We start from the raw sequence: 16,410 nt of genomic DNA, 5'->3' as shown, positions 1-16,410 counted from the left end.
TTACTCAAGCCTAACCTTGAATAATGTCAAGATGTGCACTTAATAAGAATATGTCCACACTTTCCAACACATTTATTTTAAAGGGTCACAACAACAGTTTCGGGACAATTCGTCGTGACAGTTCGGCCTCAGGACAGGATCGGAAAGAGATTCCGATCCTTTCTTAGCCTCCAGTGTGATGGTCTTTTCAGTGGAAGTATAGAGACTTAACATAAACAGTACGGCATGTGCAAGCACGTTGAATTTCACTGGGACACACACTGGATGGCTGTTTTTTCGTATTGTTGAAGATGCAGACACCATTACAGTAAGGTAAGTCATGTATTGTGATTATGTTGCTCAGAGAATTGCTGGAAGTAAGCTGTATCCTCCAGTCCCGATCCGTCGGCAGGGGAGGGGTAGGCTGGCATCGATATATTTAATATTGGTAGCATGAGATGAACGCATGAATATGGCCGCACTGCATCTGAGAAATCTTGCGCTGGTATGGTGTTGCCAATCCGAAAATTCATTTTTGGTCCAAGTATCTCTAAAGAAATCAAAAGTCCCTACGTGTCCCTACGTTTCAAGTCAAAGCCCCTATGCCCGTCCCTACATGAATTAAACTTATGTTTCAATAAGAAATGAACGTAGTATGTTTCTGATGAAGTGATTAATAAGGTTCATGGAGAAAGGAAAATCAAAATAATGAATGCAATGGCATTTAATTACCTTTCTTAGAGAAAAAGTTATTTTTTTTTTCAATATGCATCCAGTTTTCTAAATTCCTCCTATATATTAAGAATAAGAAAAACTTTATATAGCTTGTTTTCGGCATAGTTAATGATAATAGGTTTCTTTGTCTAGATAGTTCCTTTAAGTATTCATGATGCTCCTGAGGGTGAAAATACAAAGTATACGTTATATGAAAGAGGACAGTAAATAAATAGAACAATGTCATATTTCCTGCCACGAAATTGGATGTGAAAATTTATCTTCAGCTCCGAGGAAACAGTTTATAACACTTTTGGCATTTCAGTATCAGATTTCATTGGTAATCAGCACAGCAGTATAGCTAACTTAAGGCCTGAATGGAAAGAAAACAGCAAAGCTTTACTCTTTATAACAGCATAAAAGACACAGTATTTATTGGCTGTTTTTCTTATGAAAAATTCTACTAATTATTAATGAATATCTGAAATCTCTAGGTTTTTAAGAATTTTGCCTGGGCATATATGAGAGAGGGGTGTGTGAGTTGGGAGCAGGGCAGTGAAATGGCGAGGGACAGGGTGATGTGGAGGCGATTTGTTTGTGGCCACCCTGAATGGGATTGAGGCGTCTGGCAATGGATGGATGGTCTTTCCATCTCTACGTCTTTGAAAATTAGTAAAAAATTCCCAGGTTCAGGGATATGTCCCAACAGTTGCAACACTGCTGTGGTGAGATGAGTAAAATAAGGCATCAGATAAATGTGATGTAAGAAATGAAGGCCCCGTTGATGGCCAAAGGCTGGTGGGAACTGGAATACTCGGCCATACAGGACCCGTATTCTCTTAGCCATTCACAAAGACCTAGTTCCATGTTTCCTTTTTGGCAGGATGTTCTGAGTGAGTGCCAGTTCAAAAGCCACACCTCAGTGAAGCAACAATGACCCTCACACCAAGACCTGTGGCCGATGCTCAGAACTGTTCACCAAGATGGGCCGTGCAGTGTAGTGAAGGATTTTATCACCACCTCTTTAAGGCATGGTAGAGCCTGTGCATTTCTTCTTGCTGAGATGGGTAAAGAGTTTCATTTTCTGCTCTTGTTGTTATTTTCTTCTGTATGCTACATACTGTAGTGCTGTCACCCTCCATAACTCTGTGACCCCATTATTGCAGAATTTTAACTCCCCAAAGAATACATTTGTACTTTCAGGCAAACACAATTTTGTGGATAAAAAAATGGTTTTCTGATTATTTTTTGTGGTTCATTTCATTTTGACTCATTTTCAGAATTGCCTTGTTTCCCTGTTTTTCCTGCCTCCTCCGTCCCTCTATTGAATGTAGGAACCCATGCAGAGAAAAGAAACATTTTTGCTGGAAAATGGTGGTTCATATCAAATGGATTGAATAACAAATTGGAAAACCCATGTTTTATCCAAACCTAACCACATCTGACTTAACCTGACTGGGTGCCTTTGCTCCTCAGACTCCCCAAAGCATTAATGTAACCTCATTTAACCCCGTCACACTGCAGGGAAGAAAAATGAGACAATGAAGTTGGCAGTGTTAAGCATTAATCTAACTTCATCAAACTAAGGAAGTGGTAAAGGAAGTGGTTGTTGCTGGTGATGAGAGGAACCAATAGAAAATAAAACTGTATACCCACTGTTTGCCAGTCAGTGTAAAAAATACAACACACCCTTGTTATACAGTCACTATAGTGTACAGTCATTGGCTTGTGAGATCAATACAAATTTAACATTTTTTTATTATACAGTCACTGTGATGCCTGATTTCTCATTACCAGTCTGTGATCTTTTTCTTGCTTTCATGAATACAGTGCAGAATACATTAAACAATTGGCCGTGTGGAGAGTGAGAGACTGACAAGGAGAGTGTATGTGAGTGAGGCAGAGGGGGAGAGAGGGAGGGGGAGGCCAAGGATGAGATGGAGGGGTGGAGAGGAGAGGTATATGAGAGAGGGGAGTGTGAGCTGGGAGCAAGGCAATGAAATAGCACGGGGATAGGGCAACATGGAAGCGATTTGTTTGTGACCGTCCCTTACGGGATTAAGGCGTCTGGAAATACTGTAGGTAGATAGAGAGTTTCAGAAATGCATGGCAGGTATAAAATGGTGGTGTGCTGTACCCAACAAAGCATCACAGGATTAGCAAGTGGAAAAGCAGGTGAATATACAATTATGAAAGTAGTAGAATCAGTTAGTTTCAGGAAAAGGTGTATATTGAATTTATCTCATTAAAACCAAGAAACAGTGTGCACCAAAGTGTGTGCTGAGTGAAGTATGGTATTCTTGCCAGCAGACTGGCAGAGTTCACCATCTAACCAAATCTCTCCCAGTAAATGGTACCATAATGTTAGTAATTCATTTTCATTTTTTTCATTCATTTTTTTTCATCATCCAATCCTACATTGCCCCATGAGGAGCATAGGAGCCCGGGGCTAGGCAAAGATGAGAGTGGCCAGCCTCACTCATCCCTGAGTGGCATTATGTGAGCAGTGAACCCCAGCCACACCTTGGATATAAACCTGCACCGGCTCAGTCTGATTGGAGCACCGTAATTTCCCACTAAACCACCAGGCACCAACATTTGGTTATATGGTTACCACCCAGCATAGTATTTTTTTTTTTTTCTTAATATGTGAACAGTAACTCTAGATGTATGGGCACACAGCATATTTTCCTTAGAGTGATCCTTTTCACAGGCTGATATCTGAAAGCATCAGCCCGGTAAGGAAGGCAGCAAGAAGGAGGCGCTGCAGATCTTGGCTGAACCATGCAAGTCATTATTGCTGGGAGATCCTGACGGGGGGAAGGGTGGTTGCCTGGACACCTGCATGAGGGGACCTTCGTGGATGGAGTGAGAAGGTGAGTGATGCTTAATTTGTACCTTACCCAGAATGAATGAGAATTGCAAGGCTTGATGAATAAAAATATTGATGATAATGACTTCTGTATTTTCCTTTTTCTGGATCATAACTGCTCCATGTATAAGAGTGAGAAGAGAATTGATGATGATGATGATGATAGGAGTGAATGGAGATTTGAGTGACGAGTTTTACGTGAATGTTGGTGTGCATCAGGGGTCAGTTTTGAGCCCCATGTTGTTTATCATGGTTCTTGAAGCCCTCTCACGTGACTTCAGAAATGGACTCCTGTGGGAGTTGTATGCTGATGATTTGGTGTTGATTGCAGAGAATGAAAGGGAGGCGGAGGAAAGATTTAGGAAGTGGAGAGATGGTATGGGGCACAAGGGCTTAAGGGTAAATGCAGATAAAACAAAAGTGATGATATCTAGGGTTGGTGGCGGTGCTGTCAAAGACGAGGGAGAGTGGCCATGTGCAGTTTGCCACATGGGCGTGGGAAGTAATTCCATCTTGTGCAGTGTTTGTGATTAGTGGGTGCATAAGAGATGTAGTGGTATTAGAGGTAGACTGCGAGATAATGCTGATTTCATGTGTGCGGTGTGTCGGTGAGAGCAGGTGGAGATTGTCAGACGTGAAAGGATTGATCTTGCTGGTGAATCTCTTGAGTGTGTGGAAGAGTTTTGTTATTTGGGAGACATGTTATGTGCTGGAGGTGGGGCTGGAGCAGCTCTGTGGCTAGGGTGAGTAGTGGCTGGAAGAAGTTCAGGGAGCTGTTGCCTCTCCTGACATTGAGAGGGCTCTCCCTCCATGCTTAAGGGTCTTTATATGTGACATGCATTAGGAGTGTAATGCTGTATGGTAGTGAGACCTGGGCAGTAAAGTAAGAAGATATTTGCAGGCTCAGACGCACAGAAGTGACAGTGATTAGGTGGATGTGCAGTGCATCCTTGAGTGTGAGGCCTGGGGGGGCTAGGTTTACGATGGAAGAGTTAAGAGGTAGGATGGGACTGGAATGTGTTGATGTTGTGATGATGAGGGGTAGATTGAGGTGGTTTGGGCATGTGGAGAGGATGGAGGTTGACAGTTGGGTGCAGAAAGTGAGAAACGTTAACTTTAGAGGTAGGGTTGTGAGAGGTAGGCAGAAAAACACCTTGGATGAAGTCATTGACTGTGACCCCAAGGATAAGGGACTGAATAGGGTGGCAGCTAGAGTTTGAGTTGCATGGAGAGCCGCCATTAGGTGATGTAGGCTGATGCATGCAAGCGTGTTGCAACCATTAAAAAACAAAGATGACACTGATAATGATTTTTGTTGGCAGATGGAGGAGTGGATGGTGAGTGTGATGGTGCCATCTTGTTCTGACATCAAGGTTGGCTGGAAATTGATGGAACCTGCTGACAGACAATACACCAGAGAGGAAGAAGATGGGAGAAACCTTTACTTTGCAGTGAACCAACGTGGCCTGCTGCTGTGATGATGATGCTGGACAGAATTGCAAGACATCTGCAGCCATTCATCTGGCAGTGATGTTAAAGGTAAACCAGATTTCCTTTCCATATCCTTTGTAGATGCAGGCCTGGTCAGTCAGCCACACCCCAAGGATTTTTATACGCAGTGTCACTCTACCAGGGACCCATTGGGTACGTCAGCTTAGCACCCTAGGAATTGTCAGGCATTAGGTTCTTCACTAGTTTAGCAAAGGCCAGGATGATCCCACATGTCTAGTGCTTCTGTATGTGTGAGAATTATTATTATTTTTATTTATTTATTTTTTTTTTCAGGAGTTTTTGTGTAGTATCTCTTCTTTAGTGATTACTGTTTGCATAGTACATGATAACATTTGTCTTTTAATGCTGTTTATACCTTCTTAGTACTGTATCAGCATAGTCTGCATCAGTAGCAGCAGCACAATCACCCATACCTCTTTTCCTACCCTTGGATGGGGGGCGTGTGAGGTCCGGTGTAGAGAGTCAGAAAGAGAGAGAGAGAAAAAAAAAAATAACTAAGTCTGTCTAGTTGAATGAACCACACTAATAATTCCAGCTTCACTTTAGTAACATCAGTTTAACATCATAGTATTTGCATCAGTTAACAACATAGTATTTGCATCAGTTAACAACATAGTATTTGCATCAGTTTAACATCATAGTATTTGCATCAGTTAACAACATAGTATTTGCATCAGTTAACAACATAGTATTTGCATCAGTTAACAACATAGTATTTGCATCAGTTTAACATCATAGTATTTGCATCAGTTTAACATCATAGTATTTGCATCAGTTAACAACATAGTATTTGCATCAGTTAACAACATAGTATTTGCATCAGTTAACAACATAGTATTTGCATCAGTTAACAACATAGTATTTGCATCAGTTAACAACATAGTATTTGCATCAGTTAACAACATAGTATTTGCATCAGTTAACAACATAGTATTTGCATCAGTTAACAACATAGTATTTGCATCAGTTAACAACATAGTATTTGCATCAGTTAACATATTAGTATTTGCATCAGTTAACATATTAGTATTTGCATCAGTTAACTATCTGTCTATCTATTGCCAGTCGCCTTAATCCCATAGGGCTGGCCACAAACAAATCGCCTCCACGTCGCCCTGTCGCCCGCCATTTCACTGCCCTGCTCAGTTAACACAGTAGTATTTACAACCCCAGACTTATTTGAACATGAAGCCTTCCTCTGCAGTCTTCCATCCTCCATTTGGGGATGTGGAGGAAATTGAGGAACATTTGTTTAGCCAGGCAGGGGAGCCATCGGGTTTTTTCATTGCGTAGAAGCAGATATTGAGATATGCCCTTTCCTTTCCTCCATCCTTCTTTCCTTCCATCCTCTTCTGTCTTTCTTTCCTTCTTTCTTTCCTTGTCCTTCTGCCTGTGGGTGACTCTACACTGAGTGACAAGCTAAATGGTTTCCTGTTCACCAGGAAACCATGTACTACGCTGGGTGGTAACCATATAACCAAATTATGGCGCCTGGTGGTTTAGTGGGTAATGAAGGCGCTCCAATCGGATTGAGCTGGTGAAGGTTTATATCCAAGGGGTGGTTGGGGTTTATTGCTTATGTAATGCCACTCAGGGATGAGTGAGGCTGGTCACTCTCATCTTAAATGTCAGGACCAACTTGCCTAGCCCCGGGCTCCTACCCTCCTCATGGGGCAACGTAGGATTGGATGATGATGATAATGATAAAAATGACAGCATGTTTCCACCTAAAGAATTCCTGTATTGGGGTTGGCCGTGGCACAGCTGATATTCTCAATGTACTGGAAGCCAAACCAAAAGCCTGTCTATCTATCTATCTATTGCCAGATGCCTTAATACCGTAAGGGGTGGCCACAAACAGATCACCTCCATGATGCCCTGTCCCCAGCCATTTCACTGCCTTGCTCCCAGCTCACCCCCACCCACCCCCTCTCATATACCTCTCCACTCCATCCCTCCACCTCATCCTCGGTCTCCCCCTCCCTCTCCCTCCCTCCACCTCACTCACATACATTCTCCTGGTCAGTCTCTCAAAGAAGCCACAACCAGCTGATTACCTTCCAACAGTTGCTGGAAACTGTTGGGGAAAAAACAGCAATTTGAGATATATGATACGATTTGTAACAATTTGAGAGTGTGTGGTTGGATTTTAACTCTTCTATGCAGTCAGTTGGATAAAAGGCCTAATAATATGCAGGATAAATGACTAAATAAGAGATGTTATTAAATCAGCAAAGGCACTGGGAATGTTAGCCTGAGTAGCATAGGTGTTAGGGTCATATTAACACTGAGTGTGTGAAGGTGTGGACAAACTTGTAGTGTTTAACAGTTACTTCTTGCAGCAGGACACCAGGACTGAACATCTGACTTACCTTACCTTGCTTTACCCATACCTCCTGTAAGTGGTAACATTCTTACCATCCAGTATTATGAGTTTTTTTCAGGAGATTTAGTGAAACAGAAGTTTGACCAGAATTTTTAGAGGTTAGATAGATTTCACACTCACCTTAAATGTTAGGATCATGTTGCCTAGCCCAGGGCTCCTACGCTTGTCATGGGGCAACACAGGATTGGATGATGGATGGATGGATAAATGTTCTGCAAAACAGTTTAGGGCAAAGTTGTGCACCTAGTTGTTGTGTGAGAGTTGATATTTACACGACCTTCATGGTTACTGAAAAGGATTGCTTATTGAACACCTGTTTCAGCCACTCATTAAAGAAAACACCTCAGTACACCTGAAAGCTTGCTCTTAATTACTCATTCACTTCATCTGTCTATCTATAGCCTGATGCCATAATCCCATAAGGGGTGGCCATTTGTCTTTGAGTTAGTGGTTTTGTGGGGAGGGGTACTAACCCTCCACCAATCCACTTGTTGACACATAGGGAACATGTGTGGGTTGGTTATATGGTTACCACCCAGCGTTGTAAATGATTTCCTGGCTCACAGGAAACCATTAGGCTTGTTACTCAGTGTAAAGCCACCTGAAAGGGAAACAAGTGTAATAACAAGTAACAGGAAAGATGAGAGAAATAGGAAGAGAGGAGGGCAGACACAGAAAAAGAATGATAAATGTGAAGGAAGAAGTAGGCAGCACAACATCAAGTGAGTGGATGATGGTGGTCACCGCCTACCACCGTTCTCTTGGTGTGGGATAAAATAAGTACAGTAGAGCAAACTAATGCAGGCATATCATTTATATTATAATTAATTTTGTGGCAGCACCAACAGGACCCCTCCATATATGACATACAGCAGTGCAGGGTGTTGCCAATTTCCTTTCATAAAACTGTCTGTGCAAAACAAATACAAATAATTCCAAAGCTTATTTTGTGTGGATGGGATGGAGTGGAGAGGTATATGAGAGAGGGGGGTGTGAGCTGGGAGCAGGGCAGTGAAATGGCGAGGGACAGTACGACATGGAGGTGATTTGTTTGTGGCCACCCCTTACAGGATTGAGGCGTCTTGCAGCAGATAGATAGGTAGATTATTTTCTATATAGTGCATATCACATGTTTGGTCCTCCCTTGGAAAGCTTATTGTATTTAGCATCTTGTTCCAGAGTTCTTTCTGTAATCTATCCATCTGTCTATCTATCTATAGTCCGACGCCGTATTTTCACAAAGGGTGGCCGTAGACAAAATGCCTCCAAGTTGCTCTGTCACCCACCATTTGACTGCCCTCCCCCCAACTCACTCCCCCCTCCCTCATATACCTCTCAACTCCATCCCTCCACCTCATCCTCGGTCTCCCCCTCCCTCTCCCTCCACTTCACCTACATACACCCTATTAGTCAGTCTTTCATTCTCTCCACATGTCCAAACCACCTCAGTGTTGTTCTCTTTCCATCAACACTAATATTTTATAATGTCAGTAATGTCACCAGGGTTAACCAAATGTATCAAACATCAGTAGACAAAATTTGAATATGTTACTCACCCAGGTCAGCTCTGGAACTGTCTCCCTCTGTCTATATTTCCTACTTCCTATGACCTCCAGTCTTTCCAACGCAGTGTGTCCAGGCATCTCGAAATGAGCAGATCTAATTTGTCTCTCGTGTTGTTTTTGTTTTTTCTTGGAAGGAACGGTTTGCGGGCTCCTGGCCTTTGGTTCCTTCTTCCTTGCATAAAATAAAATATATTATTGCTGTTTCTTGTGCTGATGTCCCCAGCTGTGATCACTAACATGTGCTGCTTCAGGGGTATTCCCCAGGGATGCCCCAGAATAAACACAACTTCTGTCTATCTGTCTATTGCCAGATGCCTCAATCCCATAAGGGGTGACCACAAACAAATCGCCTCCATGTCGCCCTGTCCCCCACCATTTCACTGCCCTACTCCCAGCCCACTCGCCCCTCCCTCATATACCTCTCCACTCCATCCCTCCATCTCATCCTTGGTCTCTCCCTCCTGCTCCCCCCCTCCACCTCACTCACATCCACTCTCCTTGTTAGTCAGGCGCCAATAATAGATGGTATGAATATACCATAGCATGTAATTAACCTCTGATGTAGGCATCTGTGTTCATTGGGATGTTTTATATGTTATCCTACACCATGGTCTGGGTTAGATAAAGCTGAAATAATTTCTCTTACAGTTAATTTTGTAGTAAACCATTATTAACATGGATATGTGGTAGGTGGGGACGCTCACCATCCACTCACTCAGTGTAGTGCTGCTCTCGGGTGTCTGCCCTTTCCTCTCCTCCATCCTTCTTTCGTGTCTTCCTCTTCTGTCTTTCTTTCCTTCATTCTTTCCTTTTCCTTCTGCCTGTGGGTGACTCTACACTGAGTGATAAGCCAAATGGTTTCCTATACACCAGAAACCATTTACTACGCTGGGTGGTAACCATATACAGTAATCCCTCTAATATCCGGACGCCCACAATCTGGACATCCCCACTAACTGGACATAATCGTCCCGGGATCCAATATTCCCAAAATGGTCCGAAAACCACAAAAAATTCGAAAAAAAAAAAACAGATTTTTTCCCGCCCGTAATTTGAACTTCGTGCCTGGGCCACGGGACAGCTTTGTTGTAGCACGTCATTCCTCCGATGTCCGCTAGAGCGCCGCTGCATCCTCTCTACTTTCCGCCTGTCCCTTGTCATGAGTGAATGCTCGTCGTCATGGCTGCCCACGTGATTGCTTTTGTGGTGGTGCCTTACCTTACCTGCTGCAGGCACTCCTGCTGCTCTCGTGCCTCCTATTAGTGTGTGTGATGATGGCCCCGCCGCCTGAGATGAGGAAGAGAGTGGTGTTGACTCTGGAGAAGAAGCGGGAGATATTGGAGAAAGTAGATGCAGAGTGGTCTTCTTCCCGCATCCTCCGTGAGTTCAACCTGGCCCGATCTACTTTGTTTGATATTAAGAGATCCTGAGACAAACTCATGCAGTACACGGCTGACTTCTCGTCGAGAAGCAAACGCAACGTGGAGAGGAAGGTGATGTTTACTCTCAAGTTTGCTGAAATCGACCGCTCTACGTTGATTAGGTATCGACAACAACGTGCTGCTGGTGTGGTGGTGCGTGGTACGGAGCTGAAGGCTGCTGCTGAGAAGTTCGCCAGGCTTCACGACGCCGTAGACTTCAAGGCATCTAAGGGTTGGCTCTTTGCGTTCAAGTTACGGCATGGCCTTACCAACCGTAAAGCTCATGGCGAAGCTTTGGACGCTAACGAGGATGGAGTTGACGAGTTTCGGCACAAGGTGAAGGGCTTGATCGACAGGGAGGGCCTCACTCTCGGTCAAGTGTACAATGCTGACGAAACTGGTTTATTCTATCGCTCTTTGCCAACGAACACTCTAGCCGAGGAGATGGAGAAGCGTGTACCTGGCCGCAAGCTCTCCAAGCAACGGATATCTGCATTGTGTTGTGCCAATGCTAACGGCATGCACCGGCTTAAGCCCGTTATTGTTGGCCGTGCAAAGCAGCATCGGTGTCTTCGTGGGGTGATGGATGTCCTTCCTGTCGTCTGCTACCATTCTTTGAAGGCATGGTTCACAGGCCACATCTTCAAAGACTGGTTCCACAGCCATTTCGTCAAGGAGGTCATCAATTACCAGACGAAGACACTGGGAATCCCGCGCAACCAGGTAAAGGCCCTCCTTCTCCTCGACAATGCACCTGCCCACCCGTGCGACAAGGACTTGGTGGCTGAGAATGGCCGGATTAGGTGCATGTTTCTGCCACCTAATACGACTGCTCTCATCCAACCAATGGATCAAGGAGTGATTGTGGCAACGAAGCGCCTATACCGCCGGAAGTTCCTGGACGAGGTGATGGTTGTTCTTGAGGACGAGGACGAGCGCAGGGAGGGACGGGACACGTGAGGCCAGCGGACTTTGGAAAACCTTCGCCGCTACAACATCAAGTCTGCAATCTACAACTGGGCCAGTGCATGGAAGGAAATCCCTGTCAAGACTAGAAAATGGTTGGTCTCGTCTTCTTCTCGAAACGGATGTGGAGTACGATTTCCTAGGTTTCGACATGGATGACTTCCATGCACATCTACGTATGCACGGCAACAATGTTGATGTGGACAAAGGTGCGTGAGTGGTTGGATGACGACGAGGGCGATCCTGGGTATCAGACCCAGTCTGATATCGAGATCGCATCTTCAGTTGCAGGTGTCAGTACCCAGCTTGAAGATTCCGACGAGGACGGCGATGATGTGGACTCCTCTCATCATGACACTACTCCAGCCATCCCCAAGCTGAGCGCACTCCGGGAACACCTAGAGTTCATTCTGGACTACCTGGAACACCCGGACTGCGACAGGGAGATGGGGCCCTTGGGACTTGTGGAGGAAGTGCTCTCTTTCAGGCAGCGCATCATTAATCATCAGAATTGTCGTTCCTTGCATCAGTCAACGATTGACAGCTTTTTCAGGCCCGTGACCCCCGCTGTGCCCAGCCCTGGCTCCACTCCGTTGCCTCCCCAAGACAGGCCCTCATGCTCAGAGCCACAGCCCAGCACATCAGCCACGGTAGAGTCACTGCTCAGCGTGAGTTTGTGTCTATATTCAGAGTCGTCTGCAGTGGGTACGCCATCACCACGACCCAGCGACGCACCCCTAGGTCACCTCCCTGTGCTACTCTCAGACTCTGACAGTGATTAGACGCCAAGAACTTCTCCACTAGACCACACGGGAATTTACAATGTTATGCAGTGAAAAAAACAGTGCGTTGTGTTAAGGATTTACAGTTGTGAGTGAAAAGACAAAAATTTAATGGACTGTAACTGTACCATAAATTAACTTGAGTGTTTTTTGTTTAGAAAATGGTTTTAAGAGTGGAAAGACTTAAAGTGCAGAGTGCAACACTTATTTCAGTAAGGTACAATGGAGTGCAAGTAAGACAAGATGCTCAGTGTGAAGAGAATGGACTTCTGAGTGCGAATGACTAAGTTCAGTGCAAGACTTCATGAACAGTGTACTGCAAGTGCTTCAGGAAATCCTTCTTACTGTCAGAGTCCGAGAGGAGGCGGTTATTCATCAAGATGGCCATGGAGGGAACTGTTACTGCGGGCTCATGGCCTTTGGTTCCTTCTTCCTCGCATAAAAAAAAAAAAAAGTAGGCAGAATACTGTACTGTACTGTATTTTCCATACTATACTTACCTCAAACACCTCATTTCACTCTTTTATGTCCCTTATTGGTTTGAATATGCTGTCTTAGGTGCTATGCATGTGCAGTAGGGAGGTGTTTTTCTTAGTTAGGCTAGGTTAGGGTCCATAACTACCAGTCCAGGAGCCAGGGACTTGTTGTAGGTACCCAGAATGTTTAACCCGTCACGTACCGAGGTTTTCTGCACCTCCGACATCCCCCAGTCCCGAGGTATTTTCGAAAATTTTTTTTTTGGCTAAAACCTTCGCTTTTGGTGAGAAACATCGAAAATTCATAGAGAAATCGCTCACCTGAGGTTTAAAATACCCAATCCAGGTAGGAGTTCCTCCTTACCTGACTGGGTTTTCTAACATGCTGGCACCAAAGAAAACGAGTTCTATGGGAGGGTAACTATTTTATCCACTCATAAACGGTATTTATTTATTTACTTGGTACGAATGTATATGTAGTATAAGAGTATATTGGTTTTCAAGCAGTAATATAGGCATTATAAGCATTGTTTCACTCACTAACTAATCACCATACCTGACCTTTTTTTGCCACATTACCTGATCATTATTTCTGGCTGTTTCTTCTTCTAATGCTATGTAAACATTGTCCTCCACATTGTCATCGATTGGGGAATCACTCTGGCCCTGAATATCTTTACTAGCCAGGTCACTGGTAACAGGTCCTTTGCCAAGACAATGGTGTGAGGGGGGGAGGGGGGAGGTTATGCGGTGTAAGGCATTGTCCCTGCTTGGCATCTTGTAGAGGAATAGAGGAAGGTGTCCCGTGTATACATACGAAAAATGACGCGCGGAAATTGAAAATTGTGCAAATTAGGGACCTTGCAATTGCACGATGTACTGGTACGTCGCCGGGACTGGCAAATGCAGATCGTTGCAACGTACCCATACGTCGACGGGATGGGGCGGGTTAATATTGTATGAACCTACCTCAAAAACCTCATTTTATGCTTCTTTTGCATTTATTTCAGTCTTTTATGTCCCTTATTGGTGTGATTTGGGTCTTAAATAGGTGCAATGCATGTCCAGAGGGAGTTGTATAGGTGTTTTTCTGAGTTAGGGTCCTTAAGTACAAGTCCAGAAGGCTGGGGCCCAATATCCGGACAGGACCACTATCCGAACATGCCTATGGCTCTATTACGTCGGATATTGGAGGGATTACTGTATTCAGATTTTGGCACGTGGTGGTTTAGTGGGTAATTAAGGCGCTCCAATCAGATTGAGTCAATGCAGGTTTATATCCAAGGGATGGTTGGGTTTATTGGTCATGTAATGCCACTCATGGATGAGTGAGGCTGGTCACTGTCATCTTAAAAGTCAGAACCAACTTGCCTAGCCCCGGGCTCCTACGCTCCTCATGGGGCAACGTAGGATTGGATGATGGATGGATGGATGGATGGCTTGTCATGGATGTTCTGCACTGACACTGAGGGTACACATACATGCAGACATAGTTGCCCAATACAGACAGAAAGCCAGCAGGTGGTTGAGTGAAACTGACTGTATGGACAACAATTTGGGACAAAAAGTGAGAGACTGACGAGGAGAATGTATGTGAGTGAGGTGGAGGGGGGGAGAGAGAGGGGGAGGCCAAGGATGAGATGGAGGGGTGGAGTGGAGAGGTATATGGAGAGGAGGGTGTGAGCTAGGAGCAGGGCAGTGAAATAACGGGGGACAGGGCGACATGGAGGTGATTTAATTGTGGCCACCCCTTACGGGATTAAGGCGTCTGGGAATAGATAGATAGATAGAAAAAAGCCCATTGACCTTATCGCAAGCTTCTACCACAAATGGCCATCCCTCTGCCCTTTCTTTGCTACTGTGTGTACAGGTATACCTGGATATACGATGCCCCTGGATGCCATACCCCGGCTTAGCAATGGGGGTAAAAATACTGTACCAACATACCCTGCCTAACCATGGCCAATCCCCAGTATAATGATGGGTATTATTTTTTTACCGATTTTGATGATATTTTAGACTAAAATTTTGTGTTTAGGTTGATTTATAAACTGTTTTTAGATTAATGTGTTTTAGCCATAGGTGGGGTGAACATTGTCATTTTGGGGTGCAGTTTACTGAGCTTGATTTTTTCCAGACTTATATTTGGCAATTTTCATCTTTTATTTGTTGGTTTTAGTGAGTTATTTACAGGTGTTAGGCTTAGGTTAGCTTCTTTTACAGCTGTTAGGCCATTAGATTGGCTTTAACTTGTTTTTGGACTCATTTGGGTGGGTTTAGGACTTGGTGGGGGGGAAACTCAAGGCTCAGAAACGCATTCCATTACTTTACATGTTAAATCTACTCCGATCTAACGATGGGTTCTTACTTAACCAGTTGCGTCATTAAACTGGGGTATACCTGTATTTCCTACTGTCTTTCTCTGTCTTTATTTCCCACTTTCTTCCCCTGTCTGCATTTCCTACTGTCTTTCTCCGTCTTTATTTCCCACTTTCTTCCCCTGTCTGCATTTCCTGCTGTCTTCCTCTGTCTGCATTTCCTGCTGTCTTCCCCTGTCTGCATTTCCTACTGTCTTCCTCTGTCTGCATTTCCTACTGTCTTCCTCTGTCTGCATTTCCTACTGTCTTCCTCTGTCTGCATTTCCTACTGTCTTCCCCTGTCTGCATTTCCTACTGTCTTTCTCTGTCTTTATTTCCCACTTTCTTCCTCTGTCTGCATTTCCTACTGTCTTCCTCTGTCTGCATTTCCTACTGTCTTCCTCTGTCTGCATTTCCTGCTGTCTTCCTCTGTCTGCATTTCCTGCTGTCTTCCTCTGTCTGCATTTCCTACTGTCTTCCTCTGTCTGCATTTCCTGCTGTCTTCCTCTGTCTGCATTTCCTGCTGCTTTCTTCTGTTTATTTCTGTTTTCCCCTGTCTGTATTTCCTGCTGTCATCCTCCATCTTTATTTCCTACTGTCTGTCCTCCAAATGTCGGGCCAGCACTGAACAGACCCAGCCCCCAAGTTGACGAAGGCTGGCTGTTGATATTACGTTTCTCTTTCCACAGTGACACCATCAGCAAGGCCTTGAAGCAGCTGCCAGTCAAATGTGCCTGCCAGGGTGTCGGTGAGGCCCGGCTGGACTGGTGGTGGTGGCACAACACACTCTGGCTGCCTACAGGGTCATCTGGGGCAGCAGTTTTTAACCTGGGGTGCCAGCGTCCCGAGGGGGCGCTGAAAGCAGTTTTAAGGGCTGCTGGAAAATGCTGTATTATTGTTTTTTTTTTGTTTGTTTTTTTTGTGGTTTTGCTTAGTATTGGCATCCTTGATGTTTTACTTTTGGAGATTGTATAAAATAAATTGGTCAAGCTGTACTTCCCTTTACATTACAGTACTTTATCCTTGTAGTTGTGTAGCAGCTGTAGTGCCAGTACCAGATGCTGTAGTGCCAGTACCAGATGCTGTAGTGCCAGTACCAGATGCTGTAGTGCCAGTACCACATGCTGTAGTGCCAGTACCAGATGCTGTAGTGCCAGTACCAGATGCTGTAGTGCCAGTACCAGATGCTGTAGTGCCAGTACCACATGCTGTAGTGCCAGTACCACATGCTGTAGTGCCAGTACCACATGCTGTCATGTCAGTACCACATGCTGTCATGTCAGTACCACATGCTGTAGTGCCAGTACCACATGCTGTAGTGCCAGTTCCAGATGCTGTAGTACCAGATGTAATGGTGCTGCACTAACACCACACTACAAG

The 16,410-nt window shown here is 44.6% G+C and overlaps 1 long non-coding RNA gene across 1 annotated transcript; it reads left to right on the top strand.

Annotated features, from left to right (window-relative positions):
* Positions 1-1,671: 1,671 nt before the first annotated feature.
* LOC145416891 (uncharacterized) lies at positions 1,672-16,015 on the top strand. Its single transcript, XR_013900367.1, has 4 exons — positions 1,672-1,760; positions 3,407-3,569; positions 4,888-5,104; positions 15,720-16,015. It is a non-coding gene; the product is annotated as an uncharacterized LOC145416891 (long non-coding RNA).
* Positions 16,016-16,410: the final 395 nt, after the last annotated feature.

Source organism: Coenobita brevimanus, chromosome 108 (genome assembly GCF_032717465.1).
Source record: "Coenobita brevimanus isolate Jiangsu-jjx chromosome 108, ASM3271746v2, whole genome shotgun sequence".
Lineage (NCBI taxonomy): Eukaryota > Metazoa > Arthropoda > Malacostraca > Decapoda > Coenobitidae > Coenobita > Coenobita brevimanus.
This window is presented reverse-complemented; position numbering and strand designations above follow the sequence as displayed.